A 16,382-nucleotide genomic window follows, 5' to 3' on the forward strand; every position below is an offset into this window, starting at 1 on the left:
TATAGTATGGTATACTATGGTTTGGTATAGTATGGCATGTTATGATTTACTGTGGTGTAGTGTGCTGTGCTGGCGTGTGGTATTGTATGGTATAGTATAGTATGGTATGGTATGCACGGTGTGGTGTAGTGTGGGATGGTCTGTCATTGTATAGTATGGTATGGTATGTTCGGTATGATATGGTATGGCACAGTATGGTATGGTATTGCATGACATGACATGGTATGATATGTATGGTATGACATGTTATTGTATGGTATGTTATGGAATTTCATGGTATGGTGTGGTACAGTACCTTTTGGTATGGTATCGTTGGTTTGGTCTTTCAATGAAATGATATGGTATGGTGTGGGTTGTCATTGTTTGGCCTCTCATTTTATGTTATGGAATGCTATGGTATGGTATGGCATGGTATGTTGTGGTATAGCATGTTATGCCCTATTATTGTATGATATGATATAGAACGGTATGGTAAGTTATGCTATGCTATTTTATGGCATATACACTGTATGGTATGATATAGTATGGTATGATATGGTATGGTATGGTATGGTATGATACGGTGCGGTATGGTGTGATATGGCATAGTATGGTGTGGCCCGTTATTGTATGATATGTTATGTTATGGTATGGTTTGGTATTAGCTATCATTGTTTAGTATAGTATTTTATGGTGTGGCGTGGCCAAGCATTGTATAGTATGGTATAGTATGGCCTGTCACTGTATATTATGGTATGGTGGGGACTGCCATTCTATGATAACGTATGGCCTTCCATTGTATGGTATGTTACATTATAGAATGGTATGGTATGGCATGGTATGGTACGGTGTTGTATGGGATGCCATTGTATGGTATGGTTTGGCCTTCCATTGTATGGTATGTTATGGTATATCATGGTATGGTATGGTGTGGTATGGTATGGTATGGTGTGGTATGTATGCAATACTGTGGTATGGTATGGTATGGTTTTCTATGGGATGCTATGCTATCCTGTTGTATGTTATGGTTGGGTATGGTATGGCATGCTCTGTCATTGTAAGGTATGCTCTGTCATTGTAAGGTATGCTCTGTCATGGCATGGCATGGTATGGTATGGTTTGATATGGTGTTGTATGGTACGGTGCAGTGCGGTATGGTCCGGTATGATATGGTGTGGCCCGTTATTGTATGATATGTTATGGTATGGTATGGTTTGGTATTTGCTATTATTGTATAGTATAGTTTTTTATGGTGTGATGTGGCCAAGCATTGTATAGTATAAGTATAGTATGGTATAGTATGGCCAGTCACTGTATATTATGGTATGGTGTGGCCTGCAATTTTATGGTATGGTGTGGCCCGCCATTGTATGGTATGGTATGGTACGTTATGGTATGGTATGGAATGGCATGGTATGGTATGGTATGATATTGTATGAAATGGTATGGTATGGCATGGTATTGTATTGGCTATCATTGTATTATATGGTGCAGTATGGTATGCTATGGTATGGTGTTGTGTGGTGTGGTGTTGTGTTGTGTGGTTAAATATTGTATAATGGGGATAGTATACCCTGTCACTGTATATTATTCTATAGTGTGGTATGGTATGACCTGACATTGTATGGTATGGCCTGCTATTATATGGTATGTTATGGTATATACTGTATGGTGTGGTATGGTTTGTCATTTTATACTATAATATTGTACGGTGTGGAGTGCTGTGGTGTGGTATGGCCAATCATTGTATAGTATGGTATGGTCTGCCCTTGTATACAATGATATGTATGTTATGGTATGTTATCATTTTATTTGGTGTAGTATAGTATATTATGGTTTGATATGGTATTCCATTGTATTGTATGATGTAGTGTGCTGTGGTGTGGTATGGTGTGGTCTGGAATGCTATTGTATATGGTATTGTATGTATGGTATGGTATGGTATGGCATGGTATGATATGGTATGGTATGGTTTGGTATGGTATGGTAAGGAATGGTATGGTGCAGTGTGGTGAGGTTTGGCATGGTCTGTCATTGTATAGGGTAGTATGGTATTGTGTAGTATGTTATGGTATTATATGGCATGTACAATATGGTGTGGTACATATGGAATGGAATGGTATAGTACAGTGTGATATGAAATGGTATTGTATGACATGACATGGCATACTATGGTATGGTATGGTATGGTATGGTATGGTATGGTATGGTATGGTATGGTAAGGTCTGGTATTGTACGGTATGGAATGTTACATTATGACATTATACAGTATGATTGATATGGTATGGTATGGTATGGTATTGTATGACCTCTCAATGAAAAGGTATGGTTTGGGCATTCATTGTATAATATTTTGTTGTATAGAATGGCCTATCATTGTATTGTTTAGCCTGCCATGGTATGGCCTGACAATGTGTGGTATGGTTTGCTATGGTATGGTATGGACTGTCATTGTATAGTATGGTATAGTAAGATATGGTATGTCATTGTTTGGCACTGTATGATATCGTATGGTAAGGTACGGCATGGTAAGGTACAGTGCGGGACGGTATGGTATGGAATAGTATGGCCTTTCTTTGTATAGCATATTATGGACTAATAGTGCATAGTATTCTGTAGTGTGCTATGGACTGTCATTGTATGGTATGATATGTCATGTTATGATGTGTCCTGTCAATGTATGGTATGGTATGGTCTATGGTTTTATATAATATGGTATGGTACAGTACGGTATGGTATGGTGGCCAATAATTGTATAGCATGACATAGTATGGCCTGTCACTGTATCTTATGGTTTGTGGTGGTATGCTATGACCTGCCCCTGTATGGTATGGTATGGTAAGGTATAGTATGGAAAGGCATGGTCTGGTCTGGTACAGTCCAGTAAGGTACAGTACGGTATGGTATGATATGTTATGGCATGGTATGAGCTTTCATTGCATAGTATAGTATGGACTGATATTGGATAGTAATGTGTAGTATGGTATTGCCTTTGCTAGAGATCGCGGGTCACCCGACCAATAATTTCGCCACTTCTGGCTTCGGGCCCATATACTTAACTTTATCATATACATTGATCAGATGTCCACACAATCTACTACCAATAATTGTGAGTTCCTTTTCGATATATTTTCAGTGTACCCAACTTACCATCCACCGTTATGGGTACCTATGACCACGATGGGTCAGGGAGCTAGCTGTAAAAGGAAAGGCAGCAAAATACAAACCCAACTTTTATACTTTATTTTATGAAATGACCACGGACAACTGGAAGTTTTTGAAAGTTTATCTTAAATTCAAGTAAAGGGCAGTCATACAGCGTTATCAAAAGACTGCTAGTGCGACAGGGAACCCGCTAAGTGAGAGGAAAACTAAAATAAGGGGCAAGATGAACACGCTATAAATCTGAGTTACTTAGTCAGTTTTCGAGAGAAAAACCCAAGACCATATCAGGAAGTTGCAAACTGCAATACAGAAAATGATTTCTAAAAGGTAGGGTAACATAGGAAAACGATATGAAATCAAATGCAAATGACTTTATGAAATGCAATGGTTGCAGGAGAAAGCATGGAAAATTATCACGTGCAAAGGTATGTCTTTATTGAAGCAAAGACAGAAAAATAGAAAGGTGCAGTTTTAAGAATTTCAGAGCAATATTTACCTAGACTGGTGTGAAAACCAACACTGGCCACAGGTCAGTTAAGGACAGGAAAACCCTCAAGGAAGGATAACCCTCAGTGGGACAGCAGGTGCAGAATGGACACCCCAGGACAGGACAGGAAACCCAGATTCGGATCAGGACAGGACCACCAGGATACGACCAGCACCCGCAGTTTGGAAGCAACGCCTGCGCTCCACCCTCTCTGCAGCTATCGATCAGGACCCCGATTGGGTCAGCGAATTCCCAGAACAAGTGCTCCGCCAGCACTTAAGGTTCAGTAAAACCTTCAGAGTCTATGGTCCAATTTCGGACAGAGAGCTCCGCAGCACCTCTGTATCAAGTCACCTATTGAGTGCGTTGGGTCAGTGACAGGTCAGCTATTCAGACAAGTCGGACAATTTCCCTAGGTGAACCCAGGGTAGATATACTGTTTTGGGACAGGGTACCACCCCCCAAATGTTGCAAAGTGTCAGAATCCCCAATTTCGATTGGTCCTAAGGTAGGATTTGGTTAACACACCAATCAGAACAGACTATTACAAGCCCTACTTAGCATCCTAGGGTGCCGCCTAGCAAGATTGGGGTTCCCACGAGAAGTCGCACGGAATACAATGAAAACTTATACATTTGTTACAACATAGGAACATTTTCTCCATCCTCCTGGGTCAGAGGTAGCGCTCCCAGGAGCCTCTCGACTGTGGCTGCCAGCTGTCTGAGTTCCACGGTCCAAGTTTGTCTCTGGCCTTGCATCTGGAGCATGCGCAGAAAGGACCTTCAAAATGGTTCATGACCCATTTGGACCCCCATTTCCCGTGATACATGAAAAGTAAGCGAAAACAAATTAAAACATAGAAATAAATGCTTGTATTACATGTCATGACTTTGTACTTCAGATTCATCATCAGGAAAATATACTATGCAATTAGACATTAGTAACATATACATGGACACGAGAGCAACTGCACGGGCATCACCACGTTATCACGAAAGCTGCGTATTACGCATGCTCACCCTTTCCCCTCCAGAACTACATTTACGTAGAGTCACGTGAGTGTGACTAACGCATGCGCAAAAGCGAAAAGACAAGCAGCGGCCATTTTTAGGGACACGGATTAATCGTATAAGTAGAACACATAAGCAAGCTTCGCTACCTTTCACGTGTATCCAAAATAAAGATATTAATAATAACGTACGTTTGTTATGAGGTTATGACAAATTGAGGTTCATGAATCGAGCAAGTCGCGATGCAAAATCTTGCTCTATCAATCCCCTCTTTGATGATATTTACTATCATCACACATAAATGGAACCAGATGCCAACTTTCTTTCACACCATGTACATTTCTATCTCTTCCAACAAGCGATTCAGCTTCTCTTTCTCAGTTTTGGTAGGGTGAGAATTTTTCACCTTTTTATAAATCTGATTATTCATTTCTTCCAATTCAAGTTCATCCGCACTTCGTTTCACTCCTCTCGCATTCACTTGGTATTTCTTTCGGTGTTTGCGACATTTGCAACAGACGAATATGAGAAATAGGATAAGACCTATCACTCCAATTGGCATCAGTACCTTTAACAATAAGCTTTTACCTAAACTAGCAAACCAATGACCTACATTGGAGAGACCATCAACCAGTCTCTTCCAGGCACTGTCAACCTCGAGTGGTTTGAGTTCCTTTTCCAAATTAGTAATGTTTTTCACATATCTTTTGAGCTGTACGCTTTTGTCCGGAATGTAAGTGCAACAATGTTGCGCCTTCAATATCCGGTAGACTCCGCCCTCTTTTGCTAATAAGGTGTCAAGAGCAAGTCTGTTCTGCAAAACCATTGATCTGATCGCAACCATTTCAGTATTGACCAACAGAAATCCATGAGCTGTGTCAGTAGACAGCACATCCACTATAGTGGACAATTTGCAAATTCTGTGAGTGTTCAGAACCACTCCCACTCCAGGTATCAGTGCACTAAAAATACTACCCATTATTTCACCTACGCTTTCTCTTTTACTACGCACTAAGCCATTAGTATTTTCACTGCTTCCAGCAATTTCATTCACATGGTATATTCTCGGGAAAACAATGCCAAAATAGCAGCTTCCATACCAGTGATCCGGCAATTTGAAATAAGCCTTGTCTCCACATATATAATAAATTCCAGGAAACACAGGCTCTGACCCATTTTTGAATCCCCAACCTCCAATTACCTTGTAATTGTGTTCACATTGACTGGAACCAATGAAAATGTTATTATAATAACTAGTCTTCTCGCGGTGAAGACAGAGTTGCCCTTTCTTTTCGAAATCCAGCAACAAAGCAGGCCCTGCCTCGCCATTTGAGGTGCTTTCCATGTTCTCGGCCCATTTAGGTGTTTTCTGCCTTTTGTCATTTGCCTTCCTTTGGAAACTCTCCCTTCTTTTCTCTGCCATGTTTAAAAATATCTTTTCTTGTTCATGTAATGTACAGGTCAAGTTATCTCTGTGTGCTTCAGCTATGTCTATATTGCCTATAGTCAGAAAATAGTCTCCCATATATCGTATTACATCACTTTTGGTATGTACAGGATTCAGATTTCCACGAATGGGAAGTTCAGAAAAGATCACGTCATTATTAGAATAATAGTACTGCAACGGTCCTCTTTTGTAAAATAAGCTTGCTAAAATACTACAGGAGATTCCATAGGTCAGAGGTAGGTGATGATAAGTCACGCCTTCAGCCACAGAAGTAGGCAGCTTCATGCAGACATAGCAATCTTCTATTTCCATAGTTTCTACGTAATGCACTAACAAATTTGCGAAAACATTTAAGTGTGTCTTGTTTCTAACTCCGTGGTAATGTAGTCCTTCCTCATCTGATGCTTCTAAGTCACGTTTTGTCTGTCTGAGTGCTTTCTCACGTCTTTCTACACTTCGTGTTGTCAGTTCTTCAGTGTCGGTAATCTGAGTAGGGTCAATATTAGTATTTTTGCTAACCATAAAGGGAATGAAAACTGTTAATCCTATCCAAATTAATATTACTATAACTATACTACATATACACACTTTGCAGCATGTTTTGCAACAACTGCGGCTAGGTCTACCACTCACGTTTGTATCAGACATTTTGGCTCAGAAGGAAATTTTAACCCCTCTTTGCAGCTCTTTCCAGGTATTTTTATTGCTGAGCAATTTCACGGAGGTTCTTCCTCTTCCTCTGCAGAGTAATCAGTAATCCGTTCTCCGTCGCTTTCGTCAGTAATATCAAGATCCTCAAAGTTTTCCAAGATTAAGTAGGTCCACTCTGGATCCTTGTATTTTTCGTTTTGTCTTTTTATTCTTTCACTCCTTCTCTTGGAGCTATCTTCAGGTATTTCTGCAATTCGGGGACTTCTTCTTATGTCTGCAAGTTTCTCTTGGACTGTTTTTATTCTTAATCTTAGTCTCTTAATATACCTTGGCTCAATGTGCTTCTTTTTCTTGAGTCTTTTAGCTGGCACTGTTATTTGGCTTTCTTCTAATGTCCTTTTATTTTCACTTGTTTGTGGCACTTCAATTTCTGTCTTCTCCCTTTCTGTCTGACTAGTCCCAGGTCTTGTATCTATTTCTTCTGCCTGGTTACTAAGCTGGCCTTGTTCAGGTGAGTTTTGAATTTTGCTTTCGAATGTCTCTGTTTCCGTGTCCTGAACACGTTCTTCTAGTTCTGCCTGATCCTGCTCGAGCACTTCGATCCCTTGATTTTCTTCTGCTCGAACTATTACACTATGTCTAGTCTGTCCCTTTTCGATATCAGGAGTCTGTGGAGGAGTATCGATCACTTGTTCTGTCCCTGTCTGACCTTCTTCTTCGTCCTCAGTTTTGATGTGAATCTCAATGATCTGAGGGTCTTCGCCTGTGCCTTGCTTGCCCTCTCTATTCCACTCTCTGTCTTCCCTTATTCGCTCTCTTGTTCTCAGTGGATCTCCAGTAAGATCGACTATGGGTATCCAATCTTCTGGCCAAATCCTCTGCAGCTCGTCATCAGCTACTTTCGGACCAACGTCTGTGGGCTCCTCTGCAGTACTGGTGCTTGGCCATACGTCATCGGCTGCCTCTGGACCAACGCCTAAAGGACCCTCAACGGGACTGGTGCTCGGTCGTCTGATATCAGCTACTTCAGGACCAATGTCTGTAGACCCCTCAGCGGGACGACCTTCAGCTCCAGGCTCCTCGTCTGGTATCACCTTCTTGGTATGGCTGGCATGGATCCACTTGGGAACGCCTGCACACTTCACTGCTGTCGTCGTTACCAGGATTACTTGGCGCTTTTTCCCCCACCTTGGCGCAAGGCAACTTGAACGAGTATGCTTCTTTATCTTAACCCAGTCACCAGGAACCAATTTGTGAACTGGAGTTGTCGGGTTGGCGACGGCGTCTGCCCCAATCTGGCGAGAGATAGAACGCACTTGGTCACCCAGTTGCTTGCAGTATTCATGTACCAAATCATCAGAAATGCTTAACAGTTTGTATCCTGGTACCCATGCTTGTCTCATCACTCTTCCCATCAATATTTCATGGGGGCTCAGGCCTGTTCTTCGATCTGGAATGCTTCTGAGTCCCATCAGAACAAGAGGCAAGGCTTTTATTCAGTTCAAGCCGGTAGAATCACATATTTTTGCCAATCTATTTTTTATAGTGCCATTTATTTGTTCTACCACTCCAGAAGCCTCTGGATGATATGCACAGTGCAGCTTTTGTGTGATGCCAAATGCTGTACAAAGCTGGGCCAAAATTTCATTCTGAAAATGAGTACCTCTATCTGAGTCAATAAAGACTGGAACCCCGAATCTAGGTATCAACTCTTTTAGTAGGAGCTTAGCTACTGTTATGGCGTCATTCTGTGTGGCAGGGTAAGCTTCCACCCATTTTGAAAATAAGCAGACCATGACAAGGACATATCTTTTTCCCTCACATTGTGGCATGGTAATGAAATCAATTTGTATTCTCACAAAGGGACCCCCTGATCTCCCAATTTTCATCAGTTCAACTTCTGTTTTCTTGCCAGCGTTGAACTGCTGACATGTCAAGCACCTCTGGCAAAGGGACTCTGCTACCTTCCTGAATTTCTTGTTGTACCAAGTCTGTTGAAATACCAGAACCATGGCGTCCCTCCCAATGTGTGATCCCTCATGTATCAATCGAGCCATTGGGGCAAGCAGGTGTCTTGGTAACACAGGCATACCATTTGGGCCCACCATGACACCATCCTCACGTCTCGGTTTGCAACCTTGTTCTTTCCATTTCTCTTTCTCTTCCCAGGGCGTCACATGCTGCCATTCTCTCACTTCATCCCAAGTAGGCACTTCTTCAAACATTCTAAGTTGGCAGCTGTTTCCAACCCCACCCCGATTGGGATTTATTCTCATTCGATCCATAGCACATTGTTTTGCCACCCGATCAGCGAAATCATTTCCCAAAGATACAGGGTCAAGGCCCTTCTTATGAGCAACACATTTGACCACTGCCAATTCTTTTGGTAATTGGATTGCCTCTAAAAGGTCTTGGACAACTTTTCCATTCCGAATGGGGGTACCTGAAGAAGTCAGGAATTCTCTTTGTAGCCATAATTGGCCAAAGTCATGCACAACCCCGTAACAGTACTGACTATCAGTATACACTGTTACTTTTTTGTCTTTTCCCAATTTGCAAGCTCTTATCAGAGCGATCAATTCGGCTATTTGTGCAGACTTTACTCCAAATAGATAAGATGCTTCTTCAATTTTGTCTAACGTGACCACAGCATAGGCAGCACTTAGGCCTCCTAGTTCATGTCTTAGGCAGGAACCATCCACGAACCATTCCACATCATGCACAGGCAAAGGAGTTTCTTTAATGTCTGGGCGAGGTTTGGTACTGAACTCTGTCAGGTTAATGCAGTCATGCTCATTATCTCCCTTATCTTCCATTGCCATTGAGTCAGGGAGTAGAGTGGCAGGGTTTAAAATGTTACATCGGGTAATAACGATATTTGCAGCACCCATGAGAATCCTCTCATATTTAGTCAGCCGACTAGGGGTGAGAAACTGAGTTTTTGTACGAGTCAATAATATCACAACTGCATGTGGAACATATACAGTTACAGCATGTCCCATAATGATAGACTCACTTTGTTCTAAACTGGTGCAAGTTGCAGCTACTGCTTTCAGACATCCAGGTAATCCAGCAGCCACTGGATCCAAAGTGGCAGAAAAATATGCCACAGGCCTTCTGGTCAACCCATGCTCCTGAGTCAGGACTGACAATGCACAATTGTCACGAGTGTCACAGAATAAGCCAAACTCCTTGGAGTAGTCAGGCATTCCCAGAGCAGGGGCTGTACACAGGCAATTTTGCAACTGTGTGAAAGCTGTTAGGCTCTCGTCATTCCATTCAACTGGGTCCTTTGCTCCTTTCTTTGTCATTTGTATCAAAGGTTTTGCAAGAACTGCAAATCCTACAATCCATTGCCTGCAATAACCTACAACTCCGAGGAACATTCTGATTTCTTTCTGAGTACGGGGTAACTGCATATTTTGAATTATTCTGACTCTCTCTGAGGTGACTTTTCTGATACCTTTTTCTATCTGGTGTCCCAGATATTTCACTGATTTCGAACAGAACTGTAATTTCTCAGGGGCCACTTTATGTCCCTTTTCACTCAGGTGATTCAGTAGGGCAATGGTGTCAACCACGCAATCCCTATGGCTTTTAGACGCCACCAATAGGTCGTCTATGTACTGTACCAAAACAGATTTTCCAGGTAAGACTAAAGTTTCAAGGCATTTTTTCAAGATCTGATTAAAGATAGAGGGGCTTTCTGTGTACCCCTGGGGGACCCTGTTCCAGACATATACGTTACTGTTGAAAGCAAATGAGAAAAGAAATTTGCTATCTGGATGCAATGGGATCGAAAAGAAAGCATGACATAGGTCTATCACAGTGAACCATTCAGCATCCCAGGGGATCTGATACAGAATCACTGCTGGATTCGGGACAATAGGGCAGCAAGGGACCACTATCTTGTTTACCTTTCTCAGGTCCTGCACTACTCTGTACTTGCCATTGGGCTTTTTGATGCCCATAATGGGTGAATTACACGGGCTACTCATTACTTCCTGTATGATGTTTGCTTCTAACAATTTTTGTACTTCAATGGCAACACCTGCTCTCACTTCGGCACTCATTTTGTAAGGCTTAGTGTTAGGGTAAACTGCATTTTCCTTCATTGTTATCTGTATGGGATCTACGTTTTTCATTAACCCTACATCCTTTCCAGTAAAGTCCCACACTTCTGACTTTACTGTCTGCTGGAGTTCTTCAGGTAAGTCCTGTATAGTCATTCGTTTTATTTCTGAGTCAGGTCTAATTAACATTAGCTTGTAGATACCGTCTTCATCTGGGGTTTGAATTTCGACGCCCTTTGGTGTGCAAAAGATGGTACAATTCATTTTGCACAGCAAATCACGTCCCAGCAAATTTACCGGACTGGTATCACAGACAACAAATCTGTGCATTTGTTTAAAGTTTCCAATTGAGATCTTCATGGGTTCGGTAACAGGTGTACTAATCAATTGATTAGATACTCCTACTACTTGGATTGCTTCTCCCGAGAGGGGTAGGTTTGGAACGTCCACTGTTCTCACAGTAGAACGGGTAGCACCAGTGTCCAATAGAAAGGTGACATCATTTCCATCAACCTTTCCTTCAATGTATGGCCCTGACTGGTCTACCGGCAAAGAGGCGCCAAGTACGCACTCCTCGTCCTCCCCTCTCAGGCCCCGTCAGTATTGGTCATCACAGAAAAAGGTGTCGCTCAACAAATACTGCGAAGTTGCTGTATTTCTATCCTCATTGCCTCCCCAGACTTCTACATCATCACCCTGTGGTGACTTCCCTTTAAATATAGGCTTTGGCGCTCGAGGCACTTGAATAGTTTTTACCTGTTGCTGGGTCTTTCTTTGCTTTTCATTCTGCGTCTGTGGAATTAAATCAGGTGTTTGGGCATTATCATTTTGTAAATACGGACACTCGTCTCGCCAATGTCCAATTTCTCCGCACTGATGACAGGGAAATTTCTTTTTGGCTTCCTCCCTACTCATTTTAGGTCGGGGCTTTCCTCCATTCCCTCCCCCAGGACCTTGGTTCTGAGCCACTTTATTTAATTTACTCAGCTGCTTTTCCTGTTGTTCTGCAAGCTTTACTTGAGCCCACATCACTTTCTCCTTCAGGGACTTTTTCTTTTCTGCCATTTCGTCCTCACAGTACTTGGCGTACCGTAGGACCTCATCTATCTTTTTGGTATGCCAACAGATTTTATTATACTTTATCCACTGACAAATCTCGGGTCTTAAACCGTTTACAAACCTGTAAATGAAGTGGGTCATGTCCTTCATCTCGATGTTATCTATACCACTGTATGTCTTGAACACCTGCAACAGCCTTTCATAAAACGAGTGTACTGTCTCGTCCCTTTCCTGCGTGGTTCTATCTATCTTGGTCCAATCAGTCTTTGCAGGTACTTTTATTTTCAAATGTTGAATTACCTGTTCATACTTCCTCATCACTTCCTTTGATGGTTCCCCTGTCTTGTCATCTCTCGGATATTCCTCACTAGGCCAGGCGATGGCTATTTTACACTCAGTCCACAGATCTACAGGGACCACTATGTCGAAGAACCCATCCAGGTCTTTCCATAGGCATTTCTGCACTTTTACGAATCTCTCTACCTGCCGGTACCAGTCGACTGGTTTTTCTCGTAATTTTGGAAAGTCATTTGTGAAGGACACAATATCCTGTCGGGACCATGGGACGTGTACATATCTTCCCCCTGGCACTTCACGCATAGGGCATAACTGTTCTGGTTTCTCAGCTTCTCTTAGAGCGAATTCGGGAGTTACCTGCCTAGACCTGGCCTCATCTTTCTTCCTAGCCCATCTGGCTTTCCATTTTTCCACGTCTCCCCATTTCTGTAATACTGTCAATAGTTCCTTGACCTGTGCCTTTTTCCCTGACACATTCAGGTTTTCCAAATCTTTGTCTGAAAATTCTGCTCGGTAGGGTTTCTGCAAGGGTTTCGATTTTGAAATGTCTATTCCCATACTAGCAGCAGTATCGGTCAATTTTTCATGAAGTACTCGGACATTGCGGGTAAGACTTTTGCACATAAACAACAGCTCTTCTTCAGAGTAGGCATTTAATCTGTCTAACCCCACGTTTCCTGCCATTAATTCTTCTATTTCTACTCTCAGTTTGTAGAGGTCTAAAGGTTTCGTTTGCAAAGTTTGTTTCTCTAATTCTTGACTCCATCTTTCGATTTCCTCAGGTGTGACCAAAGTGACACTTCTAGTACCCAAAGTCGATTCCATTTGAATCTCCCTCGCGTTGAAAGGATTATGTCTTTTCTGCATTCTTTTTCCTGTATTTTTAATGGGCAGATCTAGCAGTGAGACTTCAGATTCACACTCACTCGTCTGTTCATCTACAATTAAGGGTTCTGGTCTGGGTTGTGCTATTACGGGAGTAATAACTGGAGGTTTTGGACTTTCATGCCGATCCCCGTACAATGAAACTACTGGTCCGATTGTTACGGGGATTGTCAATGCCTCAGGACTGGTATTTAACTGGGTTATTTTCTGAACGATCTCAGCTCTCTGTTTTGCTAGAACCTCCCGCTCCTTTTCTTCCAGTAATCTCTCTATGGATTGGTCATGTAACACCTGCGGGGTTAGTGTGGGAGCATAACTTGGGGCAGTAGGATGAGTCTCACTAGGTCCTTCACCATAATTTGGTCTTGGGAATAAACTTCCTGTACCTAGGGATCTTCATTCTTCCTCATACTGTGACTGTAATAACGGCATTCCTGAACTTGAGGGTCTCATCTCGCCTCCGTAGGGAGGTCGAGAACAAATATCTCCTTCCCGGGAATATCCTGTCTCCCCACTAGCTGACATCCTGGGGTAAATGTTTCTTGTATCCACTGGTCCTAGACTCTCGGTATAGGGAGGAATGTGGTAACCCCCTCCTACACTTGCGGACCTAACTTCTTCCTGAGGAGGAAGTCTTCGGGAAATATCTCCTGCACTGAAAGGTCGATGTCCCTCATTATAAGGAGGCGGACTTCTTGTACATAGGTCATCTAATAATTCATCATCCGACTCTCCGATGGGTACCCAATGTTTAGATTTTTCCAACCGTTTCTGTCCCCCAGAAGGATCATCTGCTGGCATCATGGGAAACAATCCCTCCACTATCATATTCTGCCTCCACTGTTTCATCTTTTTAGCTTGTGCTTCCTGCTTCAACTTTGGATAAAATTTAGTTAACCCTTTGTCCATCCGTGGCTTATCCCTTTCGAAAGCCTCGATTTCCCATTCCTCTAGCGCTTCATACAGCGTTAATCTAGGTCTGGGATGTAAATCATTCATTCGGGTTCTCAAATTAAATAGAATTCTGCTGTTAAATGTTCCATCTACTGGAAACGCCAATACTCCGTCATCCTTCGTGTATTTCACCCAATTCTCCAACCATACACATGTGTTGTACCCTTTATCGAACATCATGAAAGATGCGGGAGTGTTGGGTTGCGGTATGACAACACCTTCTCTAGTTTTAATCGGCTTGTCCTTTTTGAAATAATTCTTCACCTTATTTACAAGAGATACTTTTCTCTTAGTTCCGTACATAATATCGTATCTATTAGTCTTCCACTGATCTCTTCCAAAGCCTAGGTATCTTGGATCGGGTCTAGTCTCCGGAGTATACGAGTGCCACATACGATTCCTGCAAGCGGCTTTGTTTATAAGTCACTCCCAATCCGAATGCGTCTTTTATTTTCGTGCGGCCAATAAAATGCACGAGTTCAAATATTTTCGACCAATGGGTGCGCGGCCCCTTCGTGAGACAGTTCCCACGCTCCGGCGCTCGCCCCTCCTTTACAATTCCAGCTACACTAGCAGCCCGCTGCGTCTACCAATCCCAGCGCGGCACGGAGTGACGTCAGAGCATCTTCGCGACTGATTCCCTCCTTCACAAGATAACGGAAACTTTCTTTCTTTCTAAAGTGCTTAGTGCTTGGTTATTTTACAACGAATACACATTCGCCACCGTGCTCAAGTGTCTAGACAGGAAAGAATTTGTTTCGCTGCAAGTAAACTACTTCCATTTACTTTTCACTCACTACGGGTAGATCTCTTCTGCCTACCCTTCACACTAGCATTGGAGAACCTGTTACTCCCCTAGACTCATCCACTTCTCCGGGATATATCTGAGACTAAGGTTTCCCCAGCGAACCCCCTTGCTTTCACGCAAGCTCCGATGAACCCGCTACTCTTCCGATGTGACCCTGACTAGGTTACGCCACAATGGGAATTTTGCCAATGAACCTCGTTACTAACATTTATTCAATCATATATTCAGAAAAAACCCTAGTTAGTGCTTCCAGTTCTACCTAACCTGCACCAACTTTCCTTAAAACAGGTGACCTCAACGCGAATGGATTCTATTCACCACTCGCTATTCAATTCCCCGGGGATTCCTAACAACATGCAAAACGTTTTACGTACGAATGGATTAATACATATAACAGTATGATAAGAAGAATAACAATTTTAAAACATTTCATAATTTTTCAAAGTAAACGATTTTCAAGTGAGTGATCAATTTCCCTTGAAGCGCCTACTCTTATAGCAGCATCCGACTTAGCTAGACTAACTAGTCCTACCTATCCTTTAACTAGTCCCTAACCATACCTCTGCTACCAGAAAATTACTGCTAGAGATTGCGGGTCACCCGACCAATAATTTCGCCACTTCTGGCTTCGGGCCCATATACTTTACTTTATCATATACATTGATCAGATGTCCACACAATCTACTACCAATAATTGTGAGTTCCTTTTCGATATATTTTCAGTGTACCCAACTTACCATCCACCGTTATGGGTACCTATGACCACGATGGGTCAGGGAGCTAGCTGTAAAAGGAAAGGCAGCAAAATACAAACCCAACTTTTACACTTTATTTTATGAAATGACCATGGACAACTGGAAGTTTTTAAAAGTTTATCTTAAATTCAAGTAAAGGGCAGTCATACAGCGTTATCAAAAGACTGCTAGTGCGACAGGGAACCCGCTAAGTGAGAGGAAAACTAAAATAAGGGGCAAGATGAACACGCTATAAATCTGAGTTACTTAGTCAGTTTTCGAGAGAAAAACCCAAGACCATATCAGGAAGTTGCAAACTGCAATACAGAAAATGATTTCTAAAAGGTAGGGTAACATAGTAACACGATATGAAATCAAATGCAAATGACTTTATGAAATGCAATGGTTGCAGGAGAAAGCATGGAAAATTATCACGTGCAAAGGTATGTCTTTATTGAAGCAAAGACAGAAAAATAGAAAGGTGCAGTTTTAAGAATTTCAGAGCAATATTTACCTAGACTGGTGTGAAAACCAACCCTGGCCACGGGTCAGTTAAGGACAGGAAAACCCTCAAGGAAGGATAACCCTCAGTGGGACAGCAGGTGCAGAATGGACACCCCAGGACAGGACAGGAAACCCAGATTCGGATCAGGACAGGACCACCAGGATACGACCAGCACCCGCAGTTTGGAAGCAACGCCTGCGCTCCACCCTCTCTGCAGCTATCGATCAGGACCCCGATTGGGTCAGCGAATTCCCAGAACAAGTGCTCCGCCAGCACTTAAGGTTCAGTAAAACCTTCAGAGTCTATGGTCCAATTTCGGACAGAGAG

This window comes from Lissotriton helveticus, chromosome 1_1 (genome assembly GCF_964261635.1).
Source record: "Lissotriton helveticus chromosome 1_1, aLisHel1.1, whole genome shotgun sequence".
NCBI lineage: Eukaryota > Metazoa > Chordata > Amphibia > Caudata > Salamandridae > Lissotriton > Lissotriton helveticus.